Source organism: Procambarus clarkii, chromosome 39 (assembly GCF_040958095.1).
Source record: "Procambarus clarkii isolate CNS0578487 chromosome 39, FALCON_Pclarkii_2.0, whole genome shotgun sequence".
Lineage (NCBI taxonomy): Eukaryota > Metazoa > Arthropoda > Malacostraca > Decapoda > Cambaridae > Procambarus > Procambarus clarkii.
In genome coordinates this window covers 37818789-37831288 of record NC_091188.1, presented here as the reverse complement: position 1 = coordinate 37831288, position 12500 = coordinate 37818789, and the positions used below count along the sequence as shown (strand labels likewise).

Genomic DNA, 12500 nt, shown 5'->3' with positions numbered 1-12500 from the left:
TTTGTTTTCTATAAACTGTTTGTCTCTTTTATTTTCTCAGTACCAAACAAATTTCTGTCAACACATTTCTCAGTTTGTTTACTATTTTATAAACTATAAATTGTGTCTCTTTTGTTATTCTTCCCCAAACTCTTTGTCTCTTTTGCTATTCTTCCTCAAACTCTTTGTCTCTTTTGCTATTCTTCCTCAAACTCTTTGTCTCTTTTGCTATTCATATATAAACTCTTGTATTTTCTAATCTTCAAATAACTAACAATTTAAACAAGAGCTCTGTATGCGTCCAAGTTCAATTGTTTACATTAATGATACAAACTGTTCTGAAGCACAACGACTGAATTTCATAACTTATTTGCACTATGATTTCATACAAAAAAGAGGTTGCTGTTCTTTTTACACATCTCTTGAACATTTAGTACATGTATATATAACATTAAGAATTGTGTCACTAGCTTCAAAATATTGTTACTACACGAACTATGGGGTTCAGTTCCAGAACGCATTATGTGCCTCTGTAACCCTTTCCACTACCGCCCACAAGATAGGTATTGAATACATAATAAACGAACTAAACTAACTGTTCTTTATAATAATAAATCTAATAAATTAACAGTGCTAATTTGTGTTATTATTATCAGTCAATTAAATTTTTAAAAATATTTATAATTTATAATTACAATTATTATTTTAATTTTATATTAATTTATATTTATTAATACTGTTGTTTTTATTATTTCCTTAAATTGTGATCGGACGTTTTGTGTCTGCATTAGGTCGTGAAATTATACAAATAAAATTTACAAAATTCAATGCACATTTAAAGCCGATACAGTGGAAGGTTAAGTAAAAGTTGGAGTGGGAAAGCCGTAGAGTTCAGGACCTGGACGGTTTTCCTCACATCTCTCCTAAAAGTTGCCAGTGCAGGCTATTGATCGCATGGTCCCGTAAGCCATCATGTACGACGGGGACGTGTAGCATCACGTAGCTAGTTCTTGACACACTCTGTACTCACCTCCATATAATATAGAGTAGCTGCAGGCTATTGATCGCATGGTCCTGTAAGCCATCATGTACGACGGGGACGTGTAGCATCACGTAGCTAGTTCTTGACACACTCTGTACTCACCTCCATATAATATAGAGTAGCAGCATAAATGCAGACGTACCCAAATGTATTAATAATAATAACAAAGAAAACTGATGGAGTTCAGGACGTTATTGTACTCGTTCTTGTACTATACAAATGTACCACTTGTATATAACCACAACCACTTGTATATAACCACAGCCACTTGTATATAACCACAACCACTTGTATATAACCACAACCACTTGTATATAACCACAGCCACTTGTATATAACCACAGCCACTTGTATATAACCACAGCCACTTGTATATAACCACAGCCACTTGTATATAACCACAACCACTTGGATATAACCACAACCACTTGGATATAACCACAGCCACTTGTATATAACCACAGCCACTTGTATATAACCACAGCCACTTGTATATAACCACAACCACTTGTATATAACCACAACCACTTGTATATAACCACAACCACTTGTATATAACCACAACCACTTGTATATAACCACAGCCACTTGGATATAACCACAACCACTTGTATATAACCACAACCACTTGTATATAACCACAACCACTTGTATATAACCACAACCACTTGTATATAACCACAGCCACTTGGATATAACCACAACCACTTGGATATAACCACAACCACTTGTATATAACCACAACCACTTGTATATAACCACAGCCACTTGTATATAACCACAGCCACTTGGATATAACCACAGCCACTTGTATATAACCACAACCACTTATATATAACAACAGCCACTTGCATATAACCACAACCACTTGGACCAGCCGGTAGAAAACTATCTAGTTTTCTATCTAGTTTTCTATCTAGTTAACTAGTTAACTAGTTAAACTAGTTAACTAGTTAACTAGTTAACTAGTTAAAACTAGTTAACTAGTTTTAACTAGTTAACTATCTAGTTAAAACTATCTAGTTTTCTACTATAACATAGACGCGATAAAGCACCTAAATTATTGGGATCATCTCAAAACCCTCCAAATGTACTCACTAGAAAGAAGACGAGAGAGATACCAAATAATATACACCTGGAAGATACTGGAGGGACAGGTCCCAAATCTACACAGTAAAATAACAACGTACTGGAGTGAACGATATGGAAGAAAATGCAGAATAGAACCAGTGAAGAGCAGAGGTGCCATAGGCACAATCAGAGAACACTGTAAAAACATCAGAGGTCCGCGGTTGTTCAACGTCCTACCAGCGAGTATCAGAAATATTGACGGAACAACAACAACAACTTCAAGAGGAAACTAGATTCTTTCCTCCAAGGAGTGCCGGACCAATCGGGCTGTGGTGGATATGTGGGCTTGCGGGCCGCTCCAAGCAACAGCCTGGTGGACCAAACTCTAACATTTGAAGCCTGGCCTCGAGCCGGGTTTGGGGAGTAGAAGAACTCCCAGAACCCCATCAACCAGGTATCAACCAGGTACCGTGGACCTCTGATGTTTATACAGTGTTCTCTGATTGTGCCTATGGCACCTCTGCTCTTCATTGGTTCTATTCTGCATTTTCTTCCATATCGTTCACTCCAGTACCTTGTTATTTTACTTGTAGATTTGGTACCTGGTCCTCCAGTATTTTCCACGTGTATATTATTTGGTATCTCTCTCGTCTCCTTTCTAGTGAGTACATTTGGCGAGCTTTGAGACGATCTCAATAATTTCGGTGCGATATCTCGTCTATGTTTGCCGTATATGTTCTCTGTATTCCCTCTATTTCAGCAATCTCTCCTGCTCTGAAGGGGGAAGTGAGTACTGAGCAGTACTCAAGACGGGACAACACAAGTGACTTGTAATTGTTCAACCATTGTGACGGGATCCCTGGATTTGAAGGTTCTCTTAATCCAACCTATCATTTTTCTAGCTGACGCAATATTTGCTTCTTGAGGTTATCTTGAGATATTTTCGGGGCTTAGTGTCCCCGCGGCCCGGTCCTCTTCCAGGCCTCCACCCCCAGGAAGCAGCCCGTGACAGCTGACTAGCTCCCAGGTACCTATTTACTGCTAGGTAACAGGTACATCAGGGTGAAAGAAACTCTGCCCATTGTTTCTCGCCGGCGCCCGGGATCGAACCCGGGACCACAGGATCACGCGTCCAGTGTTCTGTCCGCTCAGCCACCGGCTCCCGGTGCTTGTTTATACATTTATAATAATATTATGAAAAAATCCACAAGGGCCGTGACGAGGGTTCGAACCTACGTTCGAGAGCATCCCTATAGTTTTCCAAACAATATTATGTTCCCTTAACGTCAAGTTCTTCTTTCTTAACACAACCTCCCTTCTTTCTCAGAGCTCCCTATGTACTCTATAAGCAAATGTTTTCCCTTCCTCTGCCCTCCACCCTCCCTTCTACGAAGATGGGACATGTATGAAAAATATGACTGGATAAAATGAAGCAGCAATAAGCAAGGGGTGAACATCTATGGGGAACACAAGTTAAAAAAACAATACGGAGCAGGAAACGAGGCTTATGAACTGGACATGAATTAGAGAATACTTGGGTAAACACTGGTTAGGAACTAGAGGATCTGTGGCTCTGGGGACCCTGCTGTCTGGGAGCATGTGGGACGGGAAGTGTGTGTCAAGCGTCGGACAGACATTTAAGTGTGTGGTGTTTGTGTGGTTACTGATGAACATGGGCTAGTTGACCCCACACAGGTCAACTACCACTCTACAGTTTCGTGTGATGAGAATGTTTCTTCCTGTTTCTTCCTATTCTCAATGTCCACCCACTTGAGGTGGATGGTAGAGCGACGGTCTCGCTTTATGCGGGCCGGCGTTCAATCCCCGACCGTCCAAGTGGTTGGTCACCATTCCTTCCTCCCGTCCCATCCCAAAATACTTGTCCTGGGTCTTAATTCTTACCTGACTCTTACCCTCATTCTTAATCGTCAATCACCACCTCCCGCCCATTTCTACCACTCCTCTCAACTATCCCATCTCAAACTTGTCCACTATTCATGCGTCGCAGCCACGTCCTACTACCCCTCCCTTCTTCTTCAACTATCCTACCACTAACCACATGCGCGCGGGGGTAACAAATGAGCGCTGCATAAATTATTTTGCAATACATTAGTTGCAATTGGTGCAGAATGAGCGTGTCAGTATGAGCCGCACGTCCAGACCAGCGCCACTCACCCACAACAAAACGAGTCGTTTGGGCACTCCGGTTGACCGAGCGCCGCGTCTCCTCATCCGTAAAGGCGCCCGATGGGCCGGGAAGCTTCGGCTCGTCAGCTTAACGAGTGGGTGGTGATTAGCAGAGTATTGCCCCGCCTGGAGGATCATTTATAACAATAGATGGCGGTGCGACTCCCTAGTGGTTGGTAATGGCGCACTCCAGGCTGTCTCCTCCGCTCTCCACAGTGGTACCAACTGCTGCTGCTGCTGCTGTTGCTGCTGCTGCTGCTGCTGCTGTTGATGCTGCGGCTGCTGCTGTTGATGCTGCTGCTCTCCTCACTCGCCCCCAACATCTTGATCATAGTTCCTTCACCTGCTTCCTTTTATCTCTAGTCCTCCACCTCCTGTTCCTTGCCCTCATAGCCAGAAGGGACCCTCCCTCAAGGCCCCAGCAGGCTCCCAAATCCAGTAACTCGTTCTCGTTCCTATTTTTGCAGAAACATAACATTGGTTTCATTCTGTTGTAACTACAATCCTGTTAACTGCACTCTCCTCCTGCCGCTTCCACCCGACGGCAGAATACCGGGACCCCAGGACCCCCAGGGATTCCAGGACCCCCAGGGACCCCAGGACCGGGACCCCAGGACCCCCAGGGACCCCAGTACCCCCAGGGACCCCGCTACCCCCAGGGACCCCAGGACCCCCAGGGACCCCAGTCCCCCTAGGGACCCCAGTACCGGGACCCCAGGACCCCAGGACCCCCAGGGACCCCAGTACCTCCAGGGACCCCAGGACCCCCAGGGACACCAGGACCGAGACCCCAGGACCGGGACCCTAGGACCGGGACCCTAGGACCGGGACCCCAGGACCGGGACCCCAGGACCGGGACCCCAGTACCCCCAGGGACACCAGGACCGGGACCCCAGGACCGGGACCCCAGGACCGGGACCCTAGGACCGGGACCCCAGGACCGGGATCCCAGTACCCCCAGGGACACCAGGACCGGGACCCCAGGACCGGGACCCCAGTACCCCCAGGGACCCCAGGACCGGGACCCCAGGACCGGGACCCCAGGACCGGGACCCTAGGACCGGGACCCCAGGACCGGGACCCCAGGACCGGAACCCCAGGACCCCCAGGGACCCCAGGACCGGAACCCCAGGACTCCAGGAAACCATCGATATATTCAACAACCTTTGGCCACAGCGGCTTCTCATCTCCAAGTGCTTCCTTCGCTCATTGAATTTGATCTGACGTTGGTCCTGGTGCGCCTCAGCTGGCTCCTGCGTTACCACCTCAGGTGGCTCCTGCGTTACCACCTCAGCTGGCTCCCGCGTTACCACCTCAGCTGGCTCCTGCGTTACCACCTCAGCTGGCTCCTGCGTTACCACCTCAGCTGGCTCCTGCGTTACCACCTCAGCTGGCTCCTGCGTTACCACCTCAGCTGGCTCCTGCGTTACCACCTCAGCTGGCTCCTGCGTTACCACCTCAGCTGGCTCCCGCGTTACCACCTCAGCTGGCTCCTGCGTTACCACCTCAGCTGGCTCCTGCGTTACCACCTCAGGTGGCTCCTGCGTTACCACCTCAGCTGGCTCCTGCGTTACCACCTCAGCTGGCTCCTGCGTTACCACCTCAGCTGGCTCCTGCGTTACCACCTCAGCTGGCTCCTGCGTTACCACCTCAGCTGGCTCCTGCGTTACCACCTCAGCTGGCTCCTGCGTTACCACCTCAGGTGGCTCCCGCGTTACCACCTCAGCTGGCTCCTGCGTTACCACCTCAGGTGGCTCCCGCGTTACCACCTCAGCTGGCTCCTGCGTTACCACCTCAGCTGGCTCCTGCGTTACCACCTCAGCTGGCTCCTGCGTTACCACCTCAGCTGGCTCCTGCGTTACCACCTCAGGTGGCTCCTGCGTTACCACCTCAGCTGGCTCCTGCGTTACCACCTCAGCTGGCTCCTGCGTTACCACCTCAGCTGGCTCCTGCGTTACCACCTCAGCTGGCTCCTGCGTTACCACCTCAGCTGGCTCCTGCGTTACCACCTCAGCTGGCTCCTGCGTTACCACCTCAGGTGGCTCCCGCGTTACCACCTCAGCTGGCTCCTGCGTTACCACCTCAGCTGGCTCCCGCGTTACCACCTCAGCTGGCTCCTGCGTTACCACCTCAGCTGGCTCCTGCGTTACCACCTCAGGTGGCTCCCGCGTTACCACCTCAGCTGGCTCCTGCGTTACCACCTCAGCTGGCTCCTGCGTTACCACCTCAGCTGGCTCCTGCGTTACCACCTCAGCTGGCTCCTGCGTTACCACCTCAGGTGGCTCCTGCGTTACCACCTCAGCTGGCTCCTGCGTTACCACCTCAGCTGGCTCCTGCGTTACCACCTCAGCTGGCTCCTGCGTTACCACCTCAGCTGGCTCCTGCGTTACCACCTCAGGTGGCTCCTGCGTTACCACCTCAGCTGGCTCCTGCGTTACCACCTCAGGTGGCTCCCGCGTTACCACCTCAGCTGGCTCCTGCGTTACCACCTCAGCTGGCTCCTGCGTTACCACCTCAGGTGGCTCCCGCGTTACCACCTCAGCTGGCTCCTGCGTTACCACCTCAGCTGGCTCCTGCGTTACCACCTCAGCTGGCTCCTGCGTTACCACCTCAGGTGGCTCCCGCGTTACCACCTCAGCTGGCTCCTGCGTTACCACCTCAGGTGGCTCCCGCGTTACCACCTCAGCTGGCTCCTGCGTTACCACCTCAGCTGGCTCCTGCGTTACCACCTCAGCTGGCTCCTGCGTTACCACCTCAGGTGGCTCCCGCGTTACCACCTCAGCTGGCTCCTGCGTTACCACCTCAGGTGGCTCCTGCGTTACCACCTCAGCTGGCTCCTGTTCCCAGCAGTGTGAGGAGCATGGGTGTGAGGGCGCCTCGCGTTGCCTCACAACTCATGGTATTGTTCCGCCCGGCTGTCAGCATGTCATCCATCACCCAGACCACACGCCGCCTCCACCACCCCCCCTGACGTCCTCCCACCCCACACCTTACCCCTGACGTCCTCCCACCCCACACCTTACCCCTGACGTCCACCCACCCCACACCTTACCCCTGACGTCCTCCACCCCACACCTTACCCCTGACGTCCTCCCACCCCACACCTTACCCCTGACGTCCACCCACCCCACACCTTACCCCTGACGTCCACCCACCCCACACCTTACCCCTGACGTCCTCCACCCCACACCTTACCCCTGACGTCCACCCACCCCACACCTTACTCCTGACGTCCTCCCACCCCGCACCTTACCCCTGACGTCCACCACCCCACACCTTACCCCTGACGTCCACCACCCCGCACCTTACCCCTGACGTTCACCCACCCCACACCTTACCCCTGACGTCCACCCACCCCACACCTTACCCCTGACGTCCTCCACCCCACACCTTACCCCTGACGTCCTCCACCCCACACCTTACCCCTGACGTCCACCACTCCACACCTTACCCCTGACGTCCTCCACCCCCCCCCTGACGTCCACCACCCCACACCTTACCCCTGACGTCCTCCACCCCCCCCCCCTGACGTCCTCCCACCCCACACCTTACCCCTGCTGACGTCGCTAGTCAATGGTGCTGGCACTTCCCTGCTCAGTGTCAACAATAAAAACACACACACACACACACACACACACACACACACACACACACACACACACACACACACACACACACACACACACACACACACACACACACGAAAGAGAAGAGACTTCGTGACAACCCATCAACATGGGTTCAGGGAGGGTAAATCTTGCCTTACAGGCTTGATAGAATTCTACGATCAGGTGACACAGATTAAGCAAGAAAGAGAAGGATGGGCGGACTGCATTTTTTAGACTGTCGGAAAGCCATAGTACCCCATTAAATCTGATACATAAGCTGGAGAAACAGGCAGAGTAACTGGTAGGGCGCTCCAGTGGATAAGGGAGTACCTGAGCAATAGGAAGCAGAGAGTTACAGTGAGGGGTGAGACCTCAGAATGGCGTGAAGTCACCAGTGGAGTCCCCACAGGGCTCTGTACTCGGACCTATCCTGTTTCTGATATACGTAAATGATCTCCCAGAGGGTATAGACTCATTCCTCTCAATGTTTGCTGACGACGCCAAAATTATGAGAAGGATTAAGACAGAGGGGGACAGCTTGAGGCTTCAAGAAGACCAGATACAAGGTATCATTTGGGAGACGAAATACTTCAGGAGTCACAGAGAGAGAAAGACCTGGGAGTTGATATCACGCCAGACCTGTTTCCTGAAGCTCATATCAAGAAGATAACATCAGCGGCATATGCCAGGTTGGCTAACATAAGAACGGCATTTAGAAACTTGAGTAAGGGATCTTTCAGACCATTATATACGACATATATCAGACCAATCCTGGAGTATGCGGCTCCAGCATGGTGTCCATATGTAGTCAAGCATAAGACTAAACTGGAAAAGGTTCAAAGGTTTGCCACCAGACTAGTACCCGAGCTGATAGGTATGAGCTACGATGAGAGACTGCGGGAATTAAACCTCACTTCGTTGGAAGGCAGAAGAGTTAGGGGGACATGATCACCACATTCAAGATTCTCATGGGAATCGACAGCGTAGATAAAGACAGGTTATTTAACATAAGGGGCACACGCACTAGGGGACACAGGTGGAAACTTAGTGCCCAAATGAGCCACAGAGATATTAGAAAGAATATTTTTAGTGTCGGAGTGGTTGACAAATGGAATGCATTTGGAAGTGAAGTGGTGGAGGCTGACTCCATACACAGTTTCAAGTGTAGATATGATAGAGCCCAATAGGCTCACGAACCTGTACACCTGTTGATTGACGGTTGAGAGGCGGGACCAAAGAACCAGAGCTCAACCCCCGCAAGCACAACTAGGCGAGTACAACTAGGTGAGTACACACTGAAGGGGCCTCGTAGCCTGGTGGATAGCGTGCAGGACTCGTAATTCTGTGGCACGGGTTCGATTCCCGCACGAGGCAGAAACAAATGGGCAAAGTTTCTTTCACCCTGAATGCCCTTGTTACCTAGCAGTAAATAGGTACCTGGGAGTTAGTCAGCTGTCACGGGCTGCTTCCTGGTGTGTGTATGTGTATGTGGTGTGTGGGAAAAAAGTAGTTAGTAAACAGTTGATTGACAGTTGAGAGGCAGGCAGAAAGAGCAAAGCTCAACCCCCGCAAACACAACTAGGTGAATACAGAAGATTCCCTTTGGCTCACAAAGAGCCGAAGCTCAACCCCCGCAAGCACAACTAGGTGAGCACACACTTAAACGGACATTCAGTTACAAAAACTTAAGTTCCTATAATTTAAGGTCATAATCCGGAGACACACACTAATAAAATTACACAAAGCTGATGAAACTAACTTTACATTATTAAGGGCACATCGGCAAGTCATATAGTTATTGGAATATATAATCTGAAAGTATATAAACAGAAACAATTCCTGTCATGGGCTATAACACCAAACTTCAGTTCCACACTACACTGAAAATTTCAGAAAAAATGCATACATGCATGCTTACGATGGTTCCAAACACAGTCTCTCATTTCTATTTACATATCACTCACCTTCCTACATATTTCTCTGGGATGAGAACTACACATATGAGCTCTAACAACCACCAAGTACCACAGCGGTATTTATATCCCTACAAAGATCAGTACAGAGAAAAAGGGCAAATGCCCTTTTTCTCTGAACTGATCTTTGTAGGGATATAAGTTGAAACGAGAAGGAATTAGGAATTAGGACGTTGCAAATTCGTCCTAAATTCGGAATTAGGAATTAGGAATCCCAGGAATTAGAAGCATCCCTTGTGAAGAGATTTAAAAAAACTACTTACATTATAAAAAAGGTATCAATTTATATTCCAAGATTAAAGAGGACTAGTGGATGACTGAGTATAACGAAGGAGATTAAAATAACGTTCCAAAATAGAACGTGAAACAATGGATATAAATTGGATAGAAAATTTTTCCTATCTTGAAGTTTATATTCAGGGTAGGAAAAAATTTAGTAAATACTGGTTTGGGAATAGGGTTATTGATTCATGGAACACTTGTACACATCCATGATAGTTTTCAAGACGCTAGTGCTCTCTAGAGTGGAGTACTGCTGCACAATGACAGCCCCTTTCAAAGCTGGAGAGATTGCTGACCTGGAGAGCGGGCAGAGATCCTTTACTGCTAGAATCCACTCAGTAAAACTTCTAAACTACTGGGACCGACTAAAGAGCCTAAATATGTATTCTCTTGAGCGCAGGCGGGAGAGATACATAATAATTTACACGTGGAAAATACTAGAGGGGCTGGTCCCAAACCTGCACACAGAAATACTGGTCTCATCACATGAGAGCAGAAGACATGGCAGGATGTGCAGCATACCACCATTAAAAAGCAGAGGTGCAACAGGTACTCTGTGAGAGAACTCTATCAACATCAGAGGCCCGAGACTGTTCAACACGCTTCCACTACACATAAGGGACATAACTGGCCGACCCCTCACAGTGTTCAAGAGAGAACTATCAACATCAGAGGCCCGAGACTGTTCAACACGCTTCCACTACACATAAGGGACATAACTGGCCGACCCCTCACAGTGTTCAAGAGAGAACTATCAACATCAGAGGCCCGAGACTGTTCAACACGCTTCCACTACACATAAGGGACATAACTGGCCGACCCCTCACAGTGTTCAAGAGAGAACTATCAACATCAGAGGCCCGAGACTGTTCAACACGCTTCCACTACACATAAGGGACATAACTGGCCGACCCCTCACAGTGTTCAAGAGAGAACTATCAACATCAGAGGCCCGAGACTGTTCAACACGCTTCCACTACACATAAGGTACATAACTGGCCGACCCCTCACAGTGTTCAAGAGAGAACTATCAACATCAGAGGCCCGAGACTGTTCAACACGCTTCCACTACACATAAGGGACATAACTGGCCGACCCCTCACAGTGTTCAAGAGAGAACTATCAACATCAGAGGCCCGAGACTGTTCAACACGCTTCCACTACACATAAGGGACATAACTGGCCGACCCCTCACAGTGTTCAGGAGAGAACTCGACAAGCACCTTCAAAGGATACCTGATCAACCAGGCTGTGACTCATACGTCATGCTGCAAGCAGCCGCGTCCAACAGCCTGGTTGACCAGTCCAGCAACAAGGAGGCCTGGTCAATTACCGGGCCACAGAGTCGCTAAACCTTGAAATCACCTCAAGGTAACCTCAAGGTATCCATCCCACCAATATGAAAATAGATAAAGTGACAGCAGTTCGGTTGGACCTGCACCATTATCAAGTTGCTTTTCAATTATTATTGATAAAACATTTTGTTTCTTGAATTGTGGCAGCATGCAGGTCACCAGGTACTGCCCCTGTGGCTCAGTACTTGCTGCAGCATGGAGGTCACCAGGTACTGTCACTGTGGCTCAGTACTTGCTGCAGCATGCAGGTCACCAGGTACTGTCACTGTGGCTCAGTACTTGCTGCAGCATGCAGGTCACCAGGTACTGTCACTGTGGCTCAGTACTTGCTGCAGCATGCAGGTCACCAGGTACTGTCCCTGTGGCTCAGTACTTGCTGCAGCATGCAGGTCACCAGGTACTGTCACTGTGGCTCAGTACTTGCTGCAGCATGCAGGTCACCAGGTACTGTCACTGTGGCTCAGTACTTGCTGCAGCATGCAGGTCACCAGGTACTGTCACTGTGGCTCAGTACTTGCTGCAGCATGCAGGTCACCAGGTACTGTCACTGTGGCTCAGTACTTGCTGCAGCATGCAGGTCACCAGGTACTGCCCCTGTGGCTCAGTACTTGCTGCAGCATGCAGGTCACCAGGTACTGTCACTGTGGCTCAGTACTTGCTGCCGCATGCAGGTCACCAGGTACTGTCACTGTGGCTCAGTACTTGCTGCAGCATGCAGGTCACCAGGTACTGTCACTGTGGCTCAGTACTTGCTGCAGCATGGAGGTCACCAGGTACTGTCACTGTGGCTCAGTACTTGCTGCAGCATGCAGGTCACCAGGTACTGTCACTGTGGCTCAGTACTTGCTGCAGCATGCAGGTCACCAGGTACTGTCACTGTGGCTCAGTACTTGCTGCAGCATGGAGGTCACCAAGTACTGTCACTGTGGCTCAGTACTTGCTGCAGCATGCAGGTCACCAGGTACTGTCACTGTGGCTCAGTACTTGCTGCAGCATGCAGGTC

At 49.6% G+C, this 12500-nt stretch overlaps 1 protein-coding gene across 1 annotated transcript in view; it reads right to left on the bottom strand.

Annotated features, from left to right (window-relative positions):
* The window catches only part of LOC138372685 (protein gooseberry-neuro-like), a gene marked incomplete at its 5' end in the record, with an annotated part of 89992 nt that overhangs the window by 17497 nt on the left and 59995 nt on the right, over positions 1-12500 (bottom strand). The gene's annotated exons all lie outside the window — the stretch shown is intronic.